This window comes from Trachemys scripta, chromosome 10 (assembly GCF_013100865.1).
Source record: "Trachemys scripta elegans isolate TJP31775 chromosome 10, CAS_Tse_1.0, whole genome shotgun sequence".
Lineage (NCBI taxonomy): Eukaryota > Metazoa > Chordata > Testudines > Emydidae > Trachemys > Trachemys scripta.
The window spans coordinates 45,687,744-45,706,823 of NC_048307.1; the positions used below are offsets into that span (position 1 = coordinate 45,687,744).

The 19,080-nt window shown below is 59.1% G+C and overlaps 1 long non-coding RNA gene across 1 annotated transcript in view; it reads right to left on the minus strand.

Annotated features, from left to right (window-relative positions):
• Positions 1-343: 343 nt before the first annotated feature.
• LOC117884336 overlaps positions 344-19,080 on the minus strand; it is a 28,078-nt gene continuing 9,341 nt past the window's right edge. The window contains exons 2-3 of the long non-coding RNA XR_004647548.1: positions 10,206-10,425; positions 344-651 (exon numbers count right to left, since the gene is read on the minus strand). This is a non-coding gene — a long non-coding RNA (uncharacterized LOC117884336). The remainder of the gene's footprint in view (positions 652-10,205; positions 10,426-19,080) is intronic.

The window sequence follows — 19,080 nt, forward strand, 5'->3', positions numbered from 1 at the left end:
CTTTCCCCTCTGCTTCCCTCTCCTGGTGTTGCCTCCTGCCCCTTGCTATTATGGTGGGGGTAACTGGGGGTGGAACCCCTCGCTGACTCTGAGCCCCCTTCTGCCAACTCCCCCCCTCTTGCACAGTGGCCAACCTCTTGACCACTGGGCGGGGCTCTGCCCCTGCCATGACCACTACCCTCTCTGCTTTGGGGGGAGCCCCCTCGGCCAGGAAAAAGGGCCAGGGGACTAAAATGGGCAAGGGCCCAGCCCAGGATGCACAGCCCCCTGTGGTTGGGGCCACCCACCCTGCTGCAGCCCCATCATCTGCCACAGTCCCTCCCTCCCCCTGCTGTTCCCTTCACCAGCTCTGGGGGCATTTCACACTTGGCTCCCAGGGCATACACACAGGTGTCTGCAGTCCCTCCATGTGCCACCATGTCTTCTGCCCCGACCACCACCTCCATCTCTGGCAGCCAGGATCCCTTCCCCACCCTGACCAGGAAGCACAGCATCTGTTACCTCGTGGTGCCCACCTCACCCCATGTGGAGACCTACGTGGGGGCATCGGCACAGGTGGTGGGGCCCATGGCAGCGCTGACCTCCAAGATGTATGGGAAGATCATCTTTCTGGTATCGGAGACTGCTGCTCAGGAGGCAGTGGAGAAGGACCTGGCAGGGGCAGGCAGGCATATGTTCCCATTGAGCCCCTGGAGGTCCTGGGCAAATGGGTGGTTTTTACCTCCATCCCACCCTTCCTCCCCAATGCTGCCCTTTTACCCTTCCTCTCCACCATTTCTGTTATCAGCCCTCTCCCACAGGGCTGCAAGGACCCCGCCATTGCTGGGCAAGGGAGAGGTCCCGGCCCAAGGGGAGGTTTCTCTTCCCACTGCTGTCTCCCCCTTGCTGCCCCGACCCATGGCATCATCACCCTTGCTCCCTGCCCCACCCCGGCTGGCCAGCCCTCCACCTCAGCAGGCTAGGTACTTGTGCAGGGGAAGCACGGCAAAGAGAAGGCTCGAGCTCAGAACCTCCCCCTCGATGCGGTGGGGAAGCCCCCCCCCCCCGCAAGACCATGAGGGGGGCCACTGCTGCTGAGCCTTCTGCCGTGCCCCCTGATGGAGCTGGCCACAGATGCCATGGTAGCAGAGGGGGACAGAATCGCCTCCCTCTCGGAGTCTCTCCCCGAGGAGCCCCAGAGGCCCTTTGTCACCTGTGCCCTGTCAGTGCCGAGGCAATTGCTGCCTTGGTTGCTAGCAGGGAGCACTCTGGGGCATTCAGGGGTGACTTCATTTCCATCTTTGAGGAGATTGAGGTTCTAGGTCTGACCCCCAAATGACCCCAGGGGGAGGAGGACCTTTGCCAGCAGACCTCGATCTGGGCGGCAGCTTGGTCATGCCGCCCCTTCTGCTTCTTTCCCCTCTGCCCCAGGCTGCCGCTCTCAACCTTGGGACGTCCCTGGGTTCATCCATCTGCCAGGATGAACAGATGGATGTGCTGCGGGACAAGCTGCACTGCTTCCTGATGGAAACCTGTGAATTCAAGGGCAAGGTGCAGCTTGCTCTCCAGCGCTAAGGGGACTTCCATCTCGTCCTCCAATCCACGAGGGCCATTTTGCAGGAGGGAAGGGAGACAGAGGCAGGATATCATGGCCTACTGGTGGGCCTGCAACTTGTGAGACTCCCTGCTGGCTTTTTGGGTTGGTCACCAATTCTTGTGAGGCCCCCTGGGGGCCGCCAACACCACTGACTGCAAGGATCTGCCTCAGCCATCCTTATGAAAGTCACCATCTTTGCCACCTTGAACACCTGAGGCGGTAGTGGGGGTCTCCGCAGGAGCCGGGTGCTCTCCTTCCTTCGGGAGGGTGATTGGTCATACCACTCCTGGTTGGACTGCATTAATTTATCATGTTTCTATCTGGCACGGGCCCACTCCTCCAGCATTCAGCCAGCCCCATTCTCAGATCACCAGTTGGTGACCGTGATGGCCCCTCTCAGCTCTCGGTCAGCGCATGGGGCTCTCTGCCCTCCTGACCCCTGCGTGTGCTCCAGGAGGTTGGGGCAGCCTTGTCGCCCACCTCTCGGGTTTTCCTTGAGCAGGTACTGTGAGAAGGTGCTCCCTGCCCACTGCTCACTCCAGGCCCTCCTGACCTTTTCATTGGCCCCCTCCCTTCCACAGTCAGAGCTGGCTGCGGGCCCTGCAGCCGGTTCACTTCTGAACTGCACCAAGGAAACTATACACACATGCGCCACGCATTTCACTTCCTCACCCTCGTGTCCTGCTCTGATACCTGTGGAGGGTGACGAACCCCGGTAGGCCAGCCTCTATTCCACCCTGGTCCCACAACCCATCAGGGATATCAGTTGGCATCTCCTCCTTGGAACGGTAAGCATGGGTGTGTACCTGGTGCAGTTCACCCCATCCCCGCCACATGCCCCTTTTGCAGCATGAGCGAGAACCTGGTGCACACTTATTTCGAATGCACCAGGTTGAAGCTCCTATTCCAGGTCCTCCAGAACCCTCTGTTGAAGTTCTGGCTGCACTTCCCCCACCCCGTTTATATTCTCACACCCTGTCCGTAGCACCACCAAAAAAATCACAAGACCTCCTTGTCAACCTCCTCCTGGCCCTAGCCCAAGTGGCCATCTTCAACACCAGGAGGAGGAGGCGGCAGTGGCTACATGAGGGGGTGCTCTGCAACTGTGGGGCCTATTTCTGCACCTGAGCAGTGTTCCTCTGGGTGGCATCTACTGGCTCCCTAAACAGCTTTGAGGAGCAGTGGGCGCTGGCAGGGGCTCTCTGCTTGGTGTCCCCCTCTGGATCCTTAGTTTTGAACCTGTGACGTTCACTCCTAAACCTGTTATTCCTTAGTTGTCCCCCATATTCAGTTGGTTCTCATGTCCAGTGGTCCCTCCCGCAAAGCTGGGGGAGAGGCCTTTAGATGTGGGTGGGCTTGTGCCTACCCTCCTCCCAAGATTTCTCCCTGGGCATCGCTTGTTGTGGGGAATTAGCAGCACGGCAAGAGTCTAGAGCTTGGGCCTGTAATCAGAGGCCAAGCAGCCAACAGTTAGATAGCCTAAGACCTCAAGCAGGGTGAGGCCACAAAGATCTAGGACTTGGGCTTGTGGTCAGGGCCAAGCAGCAAGGGGTTCAAGCAAAACTAGCTCCAGCAGATGGCTGATAAACAGTGGGTCATTGGCCTAGAGAGGGGGAGACTGCCACCCCAGGGTTTGGGTGGCAGGGGGCACAGGCCCACCTACTCCACGGTGCCCCAGCCCAGGGCCCCAACAGTGGCAGCAGGATTTGCCACTGAGTCAGCAGGGATCCTGACTACAACACATTGTCCTATGCTCAGGCAGATTCTACAGCCAGACTTGGGTCAGCTGCCCCCAGGCCACTTCCTAACTCCCCCTTGGGTTGTACCTGTGTCTGTAGAGGGTTGTTTAGATCATCCAAGTAGAAGGCCTGTGGTAGGGCTGGTAGTACCTCTGTCTGTGCAACCAGCAGCAGTCTCCCAGCTCAGAATCAAGCAGGAGGCATCTGACTCCTCTGGTGGCTACAGCTCAACTGAGCTTCAGGCCTGCCTTTTATACTTCCTGTCCCACCCACTGACTTTTGGCAGGAGGGGTGAGCATGTCCCGGCTCCGCCCACCAGGGCTCAGTGAGGGGTTCCTTCCCTCTAGGCAGTGGGAGTCCCCCGCCATCCTACTCCAGTTGCTGGTCATTCTGTCTGGCTGGAGCTCTCCCCCTGGCTGCTGCTGCTGTGCAGGGGACCCTGCCTTATTGGAAACCCTCCAGAGAGGAGCACCTGACTCCACCACTACCAGTCCTGGCTGGCCGCTGGTTGCTGCTGCTGTGTTGGAGCCTGCTGCTGAGGAGAAGGAAGAAAAGGGCTCCTGCTGTGGGACATTGTGGAGGTGGTTTGTTCATGGACTGACTGACTTTTTAACATCTTGGCTCCTGGGGTGGTGGTCACTCCTGCTGCTGTTGTGGGGAGGAGCATGGAGCCCTCCCCCATCTGCTCCCCCCTACCATCACTGCTTGGACTTATCCTCCCCCTCCTTGGACTTACCCTCCCTGCCCCAGCTGCATTTGGCTGGTGCCCCCAGCTTCCCTGCAATTGTTTCCCCTTCCCTCTTGCAGCCTGCCCCTTGGGGAGCCTTCTTTTCTGTTGGTTTGCCTGCTCGGACTCCGCTTTTGTTAAATTTGCCTGTCCCGCCCCAGCCCTCCAACCTTTGTAAATTTACCTGCCCCGCCCTGGCTCTTCAGTGTTTGCTACCTCGCCTGCCCTGCCCCAAACTCTGGGTGTCAGTTTGGTTGCCTACCCTGCCCTCACTGTTGCATTTCCCTCTTGTGATTTTCCTGCCCTGCCCCTGATCCGTTCTCAGCCTGCTCCCCTTTTCCCCCTACCTTCCCTTGCTCCCCCCCAGCTTAGCCCATCTCACTTGTGTGCCCATGCCCCCTCCCTAAGTGCTTGTGCCCCCTTTCAGTTGCCTCCCTGCCCCGTTCACAGCCCTCCCGATGATATTGTAGTCCCTCCTCTTCCCAGTGCAGCCAGAGGAGCCGGTATCCCCACCCCCTGCCAATATTCGTGCCCCTTTTCCTTCATCGCTCAGCACCCCTGTGCCCCCACCCCACTGATGCCCTCCTCCCCTGCCTGCAGCCTAGTGGGGAGGAGTGATTGAACTTTTCCCTTCCCCCCACCCCTTCCATTGGCACCATCCTCTCCTGCCCGCAGCTTAGTGGAGAGTAGTGGTAGACCTTTCCCCTCTGTTTCCCTTTCTCCCCCTCCCTCTGGTGTGGCCCCCTGCCCCTTGATAGTATGGCGGGAATAACTGTGAGTGGAACCCCTCCTGCTGACTCTGTGTCTCCTCCCCCACCACCTCCCCTGTCTCTCCCAGCGGCTCACCTCTCGACTGCCAGTCCAGACTCTGCTGCTGCCATGGCCACTACCCGCTCCTCTTCAGGGGGAGCCCTCTCGTCAGGGAAAAAGGGCCAGGGGACTAAAAAGGACAAGGGCCCCACCCAGAAGGTGCAGCCCCCTGTAGTTGGGGCTAGCCGCCTCACTGCGGCCCCGTCATCTGCTGCGGCCCCCCCCTTCCTCTGCTGTTCCCTCCACCAGCTCTGGGGGCGTTCCACCCTTGGCCCCCAGGGTGTATGCTCAGGTGGCCGCAGTCCCTCCATGCGCTACCACATCAGCTGCCCTGACCGCTGCCTCCAGCTCCATCCCTGGTGGCCTGGGTCCCTTCTCCACCCTGACCAGGAAACACGGCGTCCGTTGCCTCCTGGTGCCCGCCTCACCCCATGTGGAAACCTATGTGGGGGCGTTGGCAAGGGTGGTAGGGCCCACGGCAGTGGTGGTGGCCTCCAAGATGTACGGGAAGATCGTCTTCTTCTTGGCATCGGAGACTGTTGCCCAGGAGGTGGTGGAGAAGGGCCTGGTGGTGGGAGGCGTTTATGTTCCCATTGAGCCCCTTGAGGACCTGGGCAAATGGGTGGTTTTTACCTCCGTCCCACCCTTCCTTCCCAACGCTGCCCTTTTACCCTTCCTCTCCACCCTGGAGAAGCCCATTTCCGTTATCAGTCCTCTCCCACTGGGGTGCAAGGACCCCGCCCTCCGTCACATCCTGTCCTTCCACCGGTAGGTCTAGCTCTAACTGCCACTGGCGGTGCATGATGGGGTGGCACTCAAGGGGTCCTTTTTAGTGCCTTACCAGGGGGCCCACTACCAGGCGTACTACTCCTCAGGGGAAGCCAGGTGTTACCTCTGCTGGGCAATGGGGCACGTCTGGAGGGACTGCCCCCTGGCCCGGCATGGAGGGGTGCCTGGGACCCCCGAGACTCGGGAGGCACCGTCCCTGCTGTTGCTGGGGTGACCCTGGTGGCCCAGCCCCCGTAACTGCCCTTCTTCCTTCTGCCATCGCTCCCGTTCTGGCTCTGGGAGCAGCCCTCCCCATTGCGCCCAGGTGAGTGGGTGGGCCCCGCCTCCATCGTGTGTAGTCCAGCGGGGCCATTGCTGGGAGAGGGCCCACCCCCTGGGGAGGTTTCCCTTCCCCACACTGTGTCCCCCCCTTGCCGCCCAACCCACGGCACCTTCGCCCTTGCCCCCTGGCCCCGCCCCTGCTAGCCAGCCCTCCACCTTGGGTACTCGTGCAGGGGAAGTGCGGCAAAAGTAAGGCTTGGGCTCAGAACCTCCCTCTCTGGGGGGGGGGGCCCCCGCAAGACCATGAGGGGGGCCGATGCTGCCGAGCCTTCTGCCGCGCCCCCTGATGGAGCCCAGCAGGTGAAGCAGCCACAGACACCATGGCAGTAGAGGGGGGCAGAACTGCCTCCCTCTCAGAGTCTCTCCCTGAGGATGCCTCAGATGGAGCCCCCACAACCCCTTTGTCACCTGTGCCCCCTGTTGGCACCGAGGTAATTGCTGCCTTGGTTGCTGGCGAGGAGGACTCTGGGGCGGTGGGGGGTGACTTCACCTCCATCTTTGAGGAGATTGAGGCCCTGGGTCTGACCCCGATCACCCCGGGGGAGGATGACCTTTGCCAGCGGGCCTTGATCTGGGCGGCAGCTTGGTCATGCTGCCTCCTCCTCCTCTTTCCCCCTGGCCCCAGGCTGCCACTCTCAACCTTGGGACGCCCCTGGGTTCATCCATCTGCCTGGCCGCAGACTGAGGCTGAGAGAGGGGCCTTTAGACACATCCCAGGATTTCCAATAAAGCCGCGCTACACAGCTAATCAAACACCGTAGCTGTGGCGGCAGGAGGGGCTGGCCACCCCAAGGACAATCCCAGCCCAAATTGTGGGGCGGTAGCGGGGTGGTCAGGCTGTCTCCCTGCTTGCCACCACGGCTACCCTGCCACGTTCAGTCTGGACATTGCACCTCCAGTGCCGATGTAGATGCCCTGAGGTGAGGAGCCCTGGCCAGGTCCCGCAGCAGCAGAAGTGGGAACAGAACCCAGATCTTCTGGGTGTCTGGCCTGCATGTTAAAGGGGCCTGGGGTGGAGCAGGACCCTCCTGGCTGGATACGGCTGGCGTCGTGTGAGGACTCTCTTATGCCCGGCAGAAGCTGTTTGGCTCCAGCTGTTTGGTTCCCTCTGGGGCCTGACAGCCAGGCTGGGGTTCTTCCCCCAGAGCTCTATGGGGCTAAGGAGAACCCAGAGCCCCCAAGCTGCATGATAGGCAATATGGAGTTGAGCTGGGGGGGAGGGGCCCCTGGGGTCTGCTTAACACTGGAGCTCAGCATACCAAGCAGACCCTGCTGCTTGTGGCTGACCCGTGGCTGATGCACAAAGGGGGGCTCTGTGCCAAAGGTTGCTCCTCCTGATCACTCCCTGGCCCCCCAGCACTGCTGTGCGGCCTGGGGCATTCCTGAGCTCTTTGAGCCTCTGGTGGCGAGTTCCCCATCCTTCAGGGCAGTTTCAGAGCTGGAGTTGGCTCCCGCCTGGGTGCTGCTGAGAATCCCCCCAGGCCAATGGGAGGGCTCTGGCTTTGCCAACCCCGTGGCGTGGCATTTGGCTGGGTGCCATGAGGAGCCCAGTGGGGAGGCAGAGGCAGAGCTAGGAGGGCAAAGCGCAGTGAGGTGCCCCCTCCTTCCCTGGCATGGCACATTACAGTCGCCGGTCACATCCAATCAGCCTCGCTTGTGCTGAGGCCTCTCAGCCTGCTCAATATTTTATGGCCCGGCTCCTGCCTGGCCTGCGGCTATCTGGCTTACGCTGCTGCCTCTCAGCTGAGCACCCAGCAACCCTGCGCACACCCCCGCTTCCCCCCGCTTTGCTGAACGCCAGCCAGCCAAACGCTGATGGCCAATGGCCGCTCCCTAGCACACAGTCCCACAGCGGGGTGTGTGGAGATGCAGCTGTATGATTTTCTCTTATCCTTAATATCGCTGCCCCATTGAGCTGTACAGTGCCTCTTGCAAACTCCTCTCTGCAAATGGCAAGCACCGTGCCCATCCTCAGGACAATAGCGTTCTGCCCTGCCATAATGCTTTGTATGGGAGCCACACAGAGGAACTTCACCGTCGTGCACACCCTGCAATGCAGTGCTACCAGAGACTCCGAATTGTAATATGTATGCGCAGTTCTGCTTTCATACCGCAGAGAGCAGTGGTGCCCAGACACACTGACTGACAGACTGACTCCCCCCATAACCTCAATGGGTGTCTTCACAGCTGTTCATCTGGGTGATCTCTCACACACACAAACATACACACACACAGCGTCTTCACAGCAGTTAACCATCCCGGTGTTCTCTCTCTCACTCACACACACGTGCACATGCACTGTGTCTTCACAGCAGTTAGCCTTGGTGGTCAGCATTGGGTCTCATCACCTGGCGTGAGCAGTTGCACTGCAGAGTCCTACCCCAGTTACTGCCTCCTCACAGGTGCTGTGCTCTCCCATGTGAGTCGCTAGGATGTCTGGGGGGCACATCCCATGGTCCTTGGTGCTGCAGGGAGCTGAGTTGTGCTATGATTCCTTCCCAGTGAATAGTGGGAAAACTTGTCTGGCCTTCTGGGCACAAGGGAGGATTGTGGGAAGGCAGAGGAGGACTGTCAACACTTAGGTGATTCACCTATGGCCTCACTACAAAGTGGGTGGGTTCCAGCCCAAATGAAGCTGCTGCACCCATGCTCTACCGCCCCCCCCCCCCCCAGCTAGCCCAGGTTGATAACACCACAAAACTCAGGTGAGAGGACAGGAGTGGGTCTCGGGGCAACACCTGGGGAAGAATCTGGGCTTATTCTGCAGTGAAAACACACATGTGCACACATGGCAGCTCAAAGCCATGTGCTTAGATTAGCGAATTAACCCTCAATCCTCCTGTGAAGAGGGTAAGTACATGTCATTATCCCCATGTCATTGACTGGGAAGTTGAGGCAGAAAAGTGGAGTGGGTTGCCCAAGAGCACAAAGAACAGGTGGCCAAGCCAGGATTAAAAGGCCAGAGCCTGCTCCTATGTCCAGTTCAGCTCTCTGTGTGGTGGCCAGTGGTAGCTATGTACCACAGCTAGCAACACACCTGTGTCCAGATCAATCTAGGGAGGATGTTAGGGGGTGGAGTGTAACTATGAGTCCAGATTTGGCTGGGCCTTGGGGCTAATGCTCCCACCCTGGCAGTCTGTGTATTGGGATCTTCCAGGACCACAAATAGTTCAGGTCTCTCTTTGATCTTTGATCCCAAAATTACCTGCTCCCCAGCACAGCCCTCTTGCTGGCACCAGCCTACAGCCTGGGCTCAATACTGACCTAGGGAGGCGAGCACAACCTACTGATTCCCCAGCATCAGTTCTGGGGGGTCAGTGGGCTCTATCCCAGCACTGGCCAGGCCTGGCCCTGTTTTAGCTTATGAGCACCAATGGGTACAGCTGGTGGCTACAGGCCAAACCCTGTCAACGTCACACCCCAGCACCATCACAGCCAGCACACAACAGCAGAGGGCACAAGAGCACCTTACTCGGTGTAACCAGTGTGAGCGCATGGCCTGTCCCATAAGGGTTCACTTGCAACAACAGGTCCCAGCCTTTCCAATCCTATTCCTGCTCCAGGACTCTAGGGTGAGACATAGCAGAGGGCAGAGCACCCCCCCAAAAAGGATCTCTAGGCACAGCTACATGCAGGTTTCCAAGGTCTTTATCTTATCACATGGGCATTGATCAGTCTTGGGATGTTAGTTTTCTGGTGCAATTTCTTTTGGGAGGAGCTATTGCAAACAGCCAGGGAGTTTGCGCTCTGCCTGGAGCTCTCTAACTAGAGTCAATTTTTGAAGCAGATTTATCAGCTGGGAACTGGGCTTTCGGTTTGGGCTGAGAGCCCTGGGCAAGGGAGCTGCCGCTTGTCCTGCGTGTGACCCCCTCTCTACCAGAACTGGTGTAGCTAGTGTACATAAACCAGTCAGGCTGAGAACATGCCCAGTCTCCATGTCATGGATTCTTCCCAGGGGATGCCAACCTGCCAGGCCCTGAGATCTACTCCCCCTTGGCGGAGTGCTGACACCCTGGTTTGGGGGCTGCTTTACCATTGCCGTGGCCCTGCTGTGGTCATTGGCTCCCGAGCAAAGTGGCTGTAGAATGCTCCCATTTGGACTGCACAGCATGGCACCCACTCGGCACTGTGTGAGTGGGTGTGGGCTCATCACCTCTAATACAGAGCTGTGGTCTGCACAGGCGACAGGTCCCAGCATGCAAAGCTCCATCTGGGTCTGGATCCAAGCTGCATCCTCCTTTACCTGAATGCCATGATGGCACATTGCCAGTAGTCCCTGTAGTCTTTGCAGGCTGGGTGGACACATGGATCCCCTTGCAGAAGCTTGCAGGCTGCAGGGCTGCTCACCCCACATGGGCTCTGTGGGTGTTCCCCTCTGCCTGAGGTTGCCTGGCTGCCCCCGCAGGTTCTGTGTTGGTCTGTCCTGCTCCATGTCCTCCTCTGGATGGTTTGCAGGGGGGGATCTGCCAAGGGAGAAGGGGGAAGCAAGTTGGGGACTGGCAGGGGGTCCGGGCTGGGACAAACACTTTGGGCTCATGACAGCTTGGCTGTGGTTTATTTTCTGGCCACTTCAGGCCGTTATCAGCTGGGGGGAAGGGAGAGTGCTATCTGCACCCACTGTGATGGCCTGGGGTCTTGGCACGGTCACCACTGCCCCTTCCCTGGCATTCCAGAGCTGCCACATTCCATAGGGAGGGACGGGGGTGCTGGAGGTGGCTTGCCTGGCTGCCAACACAGCACAGAGCCTGTGAGTCCTGGCACCCAACTCTTCTTGTTCTCAACAGGTTTTATTTCCAGGCTCGTAACTTCCCCCTAAAGGACTGGTGGAAAATACAATTAGAAACCAGCGAGACAAAGGTCGTGGCTGTGCCCTGCCTGGAATGCTGAGGCGCTGAGAGATGGGGGAGGAGAGAGAAGCAGAGAGCGCCAGAGCAGCGCACTCGGCCACACAGAGCTGGGTGTTCATTTAACAGGACACGGCGAGCAAAGTAACCCCAGTTCAGCTCCTGATCCCAGAGCAGGAGGGACCATGCAAGATTCAGGTCCCCACATAGGTACAGACCAAGCCCCCTGTCTGGGATAAACTTCTCCACATATGCTGGGCTGCTGTCATTCTCCCACCAGAAGGCAGGTTTTCCTGGTCTCCATCATTCTTGTTCCTTGTCTCTGAATCCTCCTGGGAGCTTCCTGTAACTGGGCAGGTCAGGGAGGGCCAAGAGTTCAGTCCAGCCACGCAGGCCTGTCCCTAGCCCGGCCGGCTGGGGCCAGTGGGTGGGGCTGTGCTAGCGCCCATGTTGTTCTTTCATTAAAAACCACCAGATGGATAAACAGGAGTGAGGTGTTTATCTAACCTGGGGGGCTGCTGCCCTCTGGGCCGAGTCCCTGGCAGGATATGCAACAGTCAGTGCTCAGCAGGGCTGGGAAGCATTGGGTGCGGAGTGAGTGGGCGTGTGACGCTGGGGCACTGAGGCGAGCACAGACCTTGGGACCCTTTAACCAAGTGCTGATGCTAGAGAAACTGAACCCCGGCCTCCCACAAGCTGCACCAGGCACACTGCAGGCCCCTCCGCTGGGCAGGCCACACAAGGGGTTAATGTCCCCGCCTTTCACCTGCGGAGACCTGGGCTTTAAATCACAAGCACAAGTAGGCTGGGTGGGTCTGTCAGCATGTCCCTAGGGGCACAGCACAGCCAGGGGATCCCGGATTGCAAGAGGGGTGTGCTGTGACTGGCAGAAGTGTGGGTGTGAGACAGAGAGTGTGCGACTGACAGCCCCTAAGCAGCCAGGCTGCTGTGTGTTACAGGACTGGGGTAGCAGTGGCCTGTGAATTACTGTTGAGGTGCATTGGCTGAGCTATGTGGTCCCGAGGAACCCAGGGCTGGGATAGCAGGGGGGCTGCAGGTTGGGATTGAGGAGCATCGGCAGAACTGGGGAGACCAGGGATGGAATAATGGGGGATTGTGGGTCGGTTTGAGGGGCATTGATAGATCTATGGGGGAGGGAGCCCAGGATGGGAGTAGCAGGGGCTGTGGGTCAGGATTGAGGGGCCCCGGCAGAGCCAGGGGGGAAGCCCGAGTTGGGGAAGCAGGGCTGTGGGTCAGGACTGAAATGATCTGGCCACGCAGGGTCAGATCACATCCCCCTAGGTGGTCTGATCTGTCTGAATCTATGGCGCAGGCTGCTGTGAGGCTGAGCTAGCAGACAACACCCCCTCTCCCCTCCCCGGTCAGTGCCTGGCTCCCAGGCTGGGTGGAGGCAAAGCCAGAGGCCTGGAGAGGGCCCCAGCAGGAGAGCTGGGGCCCATCCCACTTGGGGCCACCAGCTTGGCTCTCTTGGGGCATCCCTCACGGCCACGAGGGCCCACCAGCCCTCATGGGCATGCCACCTAGTCACAGTGGCTCTGGGCTAGGGGCATTGGGGGAGGCTTCCTCTGACCCAGGCCACTGAGCAGTTGGGCCAGGGTGTGATCCCACACTCCTGCCCCCCACCAGCTTCCCTGCTCTCTCCTCAGTGCCCCTCACTGCCCATCCCCACACTACCCAGAGCTAGCTGGGGTCCGGCCCGCAGCCTCCCTGCTGTAAGGATGCTGCTAGAGGCCCCTGGGGAGCTGAGTTTCCAAGGAGACAGCGGCCTGTTGCATCTGCCTTATATGGCCTGGGAAAGCTTCTGGGCCAGCAGTCTTTGCCCTGGCTCCTGCACTAACCTCCCAGCTAAGAGCCCCATGCTCCCAGCTCCTGTGCCCCCAGGAGTGTGTGTGTGGGGCCCTCTAACCTCTCGTAATCAGAGGGGGTTGTTCAGAGGAGTGGGGGGACAGAGTGGAGCATGTGTGCCATTTGTGGCATGTTAGGGGGTGGGATGCACAGGGCAGGAGCGGGGGCAGGGCACCATGTGTGGGGCTGTGGAGACATGGCCTGGCTCTCACACACACCAGGGGTAGGGTGCATGTGGCAGATGTGAGTAGGCCATGGGACATATTGTGGGGCTCTGTGATGGTGGGCACTCGCTTCTCTTGGCTGGGGCCGATCTTGCACTCTGTCCTTTCTCTGCTCCAAGCACCCTGTTGGCTTTTGCCAGTCAGGTGGGTCTCTGGCCAACTCACACACATGAAGGAACCCTTCTGGGATATCACAGTCCAATACATGGTTGGTCTTCTCCAGCGTCTTCAGCCCCATCTCTGGGCCTGTTTACATTCTAGCCCCTCTCTTGGGCTTTTAGTACTGAGTCTTATCCCCTTCTTGGGACTTAGGACACTTCCCCAGCAGCTGTTGGAGGGACTCAGACCCACCCACTACTCTGGTCCCACCCAGGGACCCTATGCTGCTTCCCTTTAATAGTCACTGCTGCATTCCCTGTTCTGCATCCCACTGGCCCCATCTCCCTCTTGTTTCTCTGTCTGTTCCCTCTTTGCACAGGGTCTCGCCCCAGCCTCTCTGCCAGGGGAGCCTCACAATCTTCCCTCCCTTCCTCGCCCTTCTGCTCTCAGCCAGCCACTGACCCACTGTGTCCGTGCAGCCCCTTTTAACTGAGCCTGCTGAGCTCTGACTGGCTGCTTCCATGCAGCCTCTCTAGGCAGGCCCGGAGGACCCACCTGCACTACTCCTTCCTGGGGCAGGGTGCAGTAGGACTGCAAGGCCTCCAGTGGGGGGCATCAAAGGGCCTGGTGCGCCCCATCACAGGCTCCGGCTCTGCTCCTCCTGGCTCGTGGTGCACTGTGCAAGCTGGTCGCACGGAGACAGCCCCCGCCCCGAAGCCAGGGAGTGGATGCGATGGCTGCGGGGAGTGGTGATGGTGGGGAACATGGCCACGGAGCAGCTCCCACACGCACAGGCTAATGCTGCAGGAGCACATCAGGAATGCTTGTACATGGGTGTTTGGAAGCAGTGGAGAGGCCTGTGGCGGAAGAAGCCTGGCAGGTGGCAAAGGCTGGCACCGCCCAGGTGGGGTGAGGGGTAAAGGTCAGCAAGGTGGGCAGGGTGAATTTGTGAGGGTCCTTAAAGCCAGGCCAAGCAACACCTGCCTGAGGTGGTGGCAGAGGAGATGCTGGTTTGGGAGATGCTGTGGAGGAAAATGTGGCAGGGTATGAGGGTCTGTTGGGAGGTATGCTAGGCAGGAGCCCAGCGCACCTGGGATAATGGGGGTGTCATCGCGTGCCCACATGCCTACACACACACACAGAGCTGGATTTCAAACTGCATGGGATCAGGAGGGACGGCTGGACGGGGAGGGATAAGGCTCCAGTTTCGAGGAAGGCCTAGGGCATGCTGGGATTTTGGCTCTAGCCCCACAGGCTCCTCAAGGGGCTCTGGCTGTCCTGACGTCACGTGTGAAATCGTTCACTCCCAGCCGGACTGAGCAAAGGGAGACACTCTGGGAACTTCCTGGCCTGCAGGCAGGGGGTGGCAGGAAGGGAGAGAAACGAGGGGGTGGGAGTGAGAGACCGATGATGGGAATCAATAACAGGGCCGGGGGGAGGGGGGTGACCTAAATTTAGTAACAGCTAAAGAGCCTGGCTGCCGCCACAATGGAGAGCTGGAGAAGATGGCTGAACAAACACAGTGTCCTGGGGGGCAGTGTGGGGAGCAGCCTGGGATGCCTGTGACCATCCCAAAGTCAGGGTGGCTGGGGGCAGGATTCGATGGCAGCAGAACCAGGCACCCCAGGGAGTTGCTCCCACTGGGGAGCTGGCTCGGCCTCCACATTTTGAGCACAGTTGCAAGTGACTTGGGCTCTTTGTCTGCACCAGCATCCAGAGGGAATGGCAGGGTTGGCTTAGGAGAGGCCCAGCTCTGGGATAGCAGGGGGCTGCAGGTTGGGATTGAGGGGCACAAGCAGAGCTATTGGTCCATGGCTCGGATAGCAGGCACCAAACAGCCAGGGACCCTGCAGCAGGGGTGCCTCAGGCTGGGCTGGGCCACGGACTCACAAGGCTCGGGCAGCAGATCAGACTTCTGCATTTGCAAGGTTTGGGATGCGTCTGGTATCAGCTCCTGGGTTCAGCCCACCAGCGTGTGCTGTGGATCCTCAGAACATGGCTTTGGGACTGCAAGGAATGAGCAGGTGGGACCTGGGAGCCCCCTTGGGGGGCTGCCCATTCAGTAGTGCTTGTTTCAAAGCGGAGATTCCCAGTGCCTGGAGTGTGAGGCCAAGCTCAGGTCAAAAAAGTGAAGGAGACAAAGTGGGGAGGCGAACTCTGATCCTAATGGCAGCCACAGAGGGCACCTTCTACTATCCTAGAGAAGCCAGGGGAGATGAGTTCAGGCAGCTGTCTTGGCCACTGCAAGCTATCTGTCCCCTCTGAGTGGTGCAGCCCTGAGCCGGGCATGGAGGCGTATTGTTTGCTGACTGTGCTCATCCTGGAGTTGGAGTGAATCAGCTGTTACAAACGCAGGGGAAGCAGACATGGTCCCCTGCTGCAGCACGGTTAAGGGAACCTGGGAGTGATGAGAGCTGGTGTTTTGCCTTCGCATTGTAGGCTTAATAGAAAGCAGGGGTGGGAATTGGAGAGACCGGCTTCATTAGCTCATAGTCCTTCCCTGGGGGCTGATGCAAGGTAGTTATCTATTCTATGCTGTATTCTCCAGGGCCTAGTTTTCAATAACTCAAGCAATGGAGTTCCCAGCCTGTCTGTCCCTTGGGACACTGTTCCCTGGGCTGGACGATCATACTAGCAGAGAAGATCTCTCAGGATTCAGCCTACATTTCCCTTCGCTCAATTCCATCCCTCTGCGCAGTACACCCCTTGCTCTGCCTGAATCAGTTCTCTCTGCTTGGCATTTACAATCTGCAAGCCATTGGCATGTCCCATTTCAGCCTTCACTTGGCCCAGTGATGTAACCTGTTTGCATAGGCCTGCCCTCAGCCCCCTGCCCCAGCAGCTCTGCTGGTTTTCTCTGAGCCTGCTCCCAGTTTGCCGACATCCTTCCAGGACTGAGGTACTCACTACTGATGTGTGCTCTCCCCTCCCTGAGCTGATGTGGAGAGGATGGATCCAGACCCTTTCCTAACACCTCCTGCCTCTTGAACCTCTGAATGGGGGGGGGGGGGCACTTAAAGAAAGGGATTACTCTATTGTTCATCTTTGTACTGGTTAGGTACATAGTTCTCCATCGTGGTCTCTGTGCTGAATAGTCACTGTCACTCATTTCCACTGCTAGGCAAATACTTGCCATATTATTCATTAACTCAGGCAGTCATGTAACCATAGCATTGGACTAAATATTATTTGGCTTCATGGAGGCCCAGGCCTGACTGCTTTCTGCTCGCTGCGCAGAAGTTATGCTCATAGCAGGGGTGTGAATGACAGGCGAGTTAGCACCATTCCAGCTGCAAAAGAGAGAGAGCTCTAATTGCTGAGATTAGCAAAGGCTTTTCAGGCTAGAGGAAATGCGGCCCCAGCTCTGGGGGCTCAGTGGCTGGAGTCCCCGGATTAGTTCCCAGGACTTGGGCTGGCTTGTTCTTTAATGTGGATGTTGTCCCCTCATTGGTCTATCTGGCAGATGATCCACCAGCAGATTGTGGTTCCTACCAGATTGGTCCTTGATCACAACTGCTCAGCCAGCGCTTTATGCAAACAAGTTCTAGTCAATGGGCCATCCGGCAATGGGGCATCACAAGCAGCCATGCCACGTAATTGGCCAGATGAGTGAGCTGGTGCCTGTGCCGATTGGCATATTGACGCTTGCCAGACAGGAGGAGGAATTGCTCTTTCTGCTTTATGGGAGATCGGTGGAGATTCCGTCATGCGAGTGATGGAGCCAGTCCCTGGAGCTGGCGGACATTCCTGGGGTGAGTTCTCATCCAGGCCACTATTCGTGCTGGTGCTGGCAATGCTCCGGCTTCCTTTGGATGCCCTTGGGAGTAAAACGGCTAACGGAGGCCATGGGTCCTGGCCAGTCAGATGAGAGTAGGAGGAGCCTCCCATGGGCTCTCCGCTTTCAGTCTCCTCTGGGCCAGGTTCCTTCCCAGCCACGTGCTGAACAGCACGCATCAGCAGCCTGGAAGGACCCCCTGGGGGCTGGGTCTGCTCACCAGGCTATCCTGGGTATGTGCTGTATGGCACGGCAGTGCTGCACCCATCCCTGCCTGTTCCATTAAGGCGCAGCGGGAACCCCGGCCATGCTGGCCTCCTGCCAGCATTTTGGTTCTGCTCTGTTCTCCAACCATTCCTCCTCCCAACCCTTTCCGCCCCCTCCTGGGGCAGATCTGCAGCAGCAGCATCACTGGAAAGTGCAGCCATGTGTCTCTATGGGCTGGATCCCTGAGCTGACCCTGTTACAGCCAGCAGGGCATCGGGGCAGGAGGGATTCAGACTAAGGGAGCCAGATCCACCAGCTCCACACCATGGCGCGTCCCCAGATGTGTTGCAGAGTCTTTTCCACCTCACCAAGAACGTGGCGGGAGTGCCCAGCCCAGGCCTGGAGGAGAAGCTAGTCTGGTTCATTCTGCAAGTCAAATTCATAATGATTGTTTCCCATGCAAGCCATGAATGTTTGATGGTGGCCACTGGCCTGATGCACCAGCACTCCGGGATGAAGGAGGGTCCTCCTCTGCCACTGGCTGGTGGGCCAGCTGTGCCAGCGCACTGTGCTGTGGGCATGTCTCTGCAGCCAGCCCAGCTCTATTCAACCAGTGCCCACTGAGCAGGGGCATCTGCCACAGGAGGCTTCTGCTACCGAAATTAGGCAGTGGATGAAATAGCTACAGAGAGACAGGGCCTGACTGACAGCCTGAGAGGAGAATGCAGGCAGGGAGCCAGTGATGGGGCTGGAGGAGGAGCAAGGGAGTGTCATGGGGTAGGGGGTGAGTAACCTGCTCTGAGGACAGGAGGGTGCCTGGCTGCACTAGGCATGATGGGGCAGGCAGAGCCACCATCCTGAGGGCCAAGAACACATAAAGAACTGTCCCTTGGAGACCAAGGGTATCTCACGGGCTGGATGGGAGTGCCTGCTGAAAGCAGCCAGGGAGGAGAAGGCTGCCAGGGCATGGGAGGAGTAAACCCTGGTCCGACCCACACTGGCAGGGCACTTGGCTGAGGGCCCGAGTGCTGAGTGGGGGTGGGAGTGCATGCCCCACCTCAGCCATTTCCTGCCACTGTGGCCCCCATACTGCCATGGCGGGTATCTCAGGGTGCCACACCCACCCATCAGAAGGGCTCGTTAGGTGATAGGATGGCAGGGCAGCCCCAGGGTCTAGGGCGAGTTGTTAGACTTGCTGTGCTGTGCAGTACTGGCCCCAGTTGTCAGGAGTGACGGGTGATTTCCAGTTCTTGTGCTCTCCAGTCAGGCAACTGGCCAAGACTCTCAACAGTGAGGAGAGATTTTGGGGGCCTCAGATCCCTTAAAGGGGCTTCACTTACAGAAAGTGCTGAGCACCTGCCCCACCCTGGGAGCCAGGCCCATGGGCGGCACCCAGCACCCATCCTGCTGGGAGCCAGGCCCACGGGCGGTGCCCAGCACTCATCCTGCCAGGCCAGGCCCGCGGGCAGCGCCCAGCACCCATCTCCCTGGGAGCCAGGCCCACAGCGGCATCCAGCACCTGTCCCCTCCGATGCTAAGCCCGTGGGCGGTGCCCAGCACCCATCCTGCTGGGAGCCAGGCCCACAGGCAGTGCCCAGCACCTATCTCCCTGGGAGCCAGGCCTACAGGCGGCACCCAGCACTTGCCCCCCCTGGGAGCCAGGCCCTTGGACCTTGTCTCAAGTTGCCCCCCTCCCCACCCAAAATGAGACACCCAGAAAATCTTGGCTGTGATGCACAAAGCATTAGGATCTCACCTTTTCTGTGGTCACACAGAGAAGACAGAGTTTGCACTGAGCTCCCTCTAAGTCAGGCGCGGGCAAACTTTTTGGCCTGGGGGCCGCATCGGGTTTCGGAAATTGTATGGAGGCTGGTTAGGGGAGGCTGTGCCTCCCCAAACAGCCAGGCGTGGCCTGGCCCCCGCCCCCTATCCAACCTCCCCCTGCTTCTCGCCCCCTGACAGCACCCCCCCCGGGACTCCTGCCCCATCCAACCTCCCGCTCCCTGTCCCCTGACCACCCCCAGAATTCCCGCCTCTGACTGCCCCCCACCACTCCATCCAACCCCCCCCTCTCCTTCCTGCTCCTCCCGGGACCCCTTCCCC